We start from the raw sequence: 1,106 nt of genomic DNA, 5'->3' as shown, positions 1-1,106 counted from the left end.
TAAAACAGACCAGCGGTCCAATTAATCGAAAACACATCACCCCGTTTAGTGACGGCCGTGGAGAGTGGAATTCGGTTCCGTAGGTTCGTAGGCCCCTTCCGAAAAGGGTCCGCAACATCCGCCTCGTGGGACCTCCTTCTGGTCTTGTTGGCCCAAGAGGAGAAAGTTTCCGGCATGGCCTGGCCATATTGGGCATCCGAAACTGGATACCGGAACGATACCGAAATGGGGTTGTCGGGAGTCAGCATATTGAATGAGCCAGGGAGGTTGATAAAGGAAGCTGGCCCCCGAAAAGGTGCGTGGGTCAAAGGGAAACCCAAACAGGTCTGATAGCATCCATTATAGCAAACATACGGCCCTTAGTTCCGTTTTCCGTAGCCAAGGCGTTGGCATAACTCAACTCGGGCTCGGGCGCTCATCTTGAGAAAGGGCTTTAAATTTATGGAAAACTATGAGACGTCCAGCGTGCGCGTCCCGTAGGTGTGTCAGTCGGATCATCGCCTCCCCCGGGCGGGGGGGGGGGGGGTTAGAGCTTCATCAACGCGCCTCGTCCTCGCGCAAGCAAAAAAGGAATGTTAAGCTCACGGCGTCCGGCTCCGGCTGGTGGCGGGGAAAGCCCGTACGGAACATGCTCTCGTTAAGTCTATCAGATGTAAATCATGTTTCGCTAGCACTAGCGCTGGCAACACTCTGTGTCCTCCCCTTGCAGCAGGACCGGAGCCACGCCGGATCGGTAAGTGTGCATTTTATAATAAATCGTAACATCGCCCTGACCGTGTGTTCTCTCTTGTAGGGTCCACCGCCGCCCGTGTGACACTGGGCCGTGTGTCCAACATCGATGACAACACCATCGTCGTCGTCGTCCGTCGCGAGAAGCTATTTGCAACAGGAATCCAAAAGCAAAACTCTGGCCAGCAGGAGACTCGTATGTGCTCCTCCAGTGCCATTGGGTGCCAAGAACTAATCCCCTGGCTGCGGAGCCACCTGAGACAGCCACGCCACTCGAGCCAGCTTCGGCGAGGAGGAAGGTTGAGCGGATACAGCGGGCCCCGGTACAGATGTCAGCACCCGACACCAGCCACCAGCCCGCTTGAGCCTTGGGGGGG

This window comes from Anopheles bellator, chromosome 1 (genome assembly GCF_943735745.2).
Source record: "Anopheles bellator chromosome 1, idAnoBellAS_SP24_06.2, whole genome shotgun sequence".
Classification (NCBI taxonomy): Eukaryota; Metazoa; Arthropoda; class Insecta; order Diptera; family Culicidae; genus Anopheles; species Anopheles bellator.
This window is presented reverse-complemented; position numbering follows the sequence as displayed.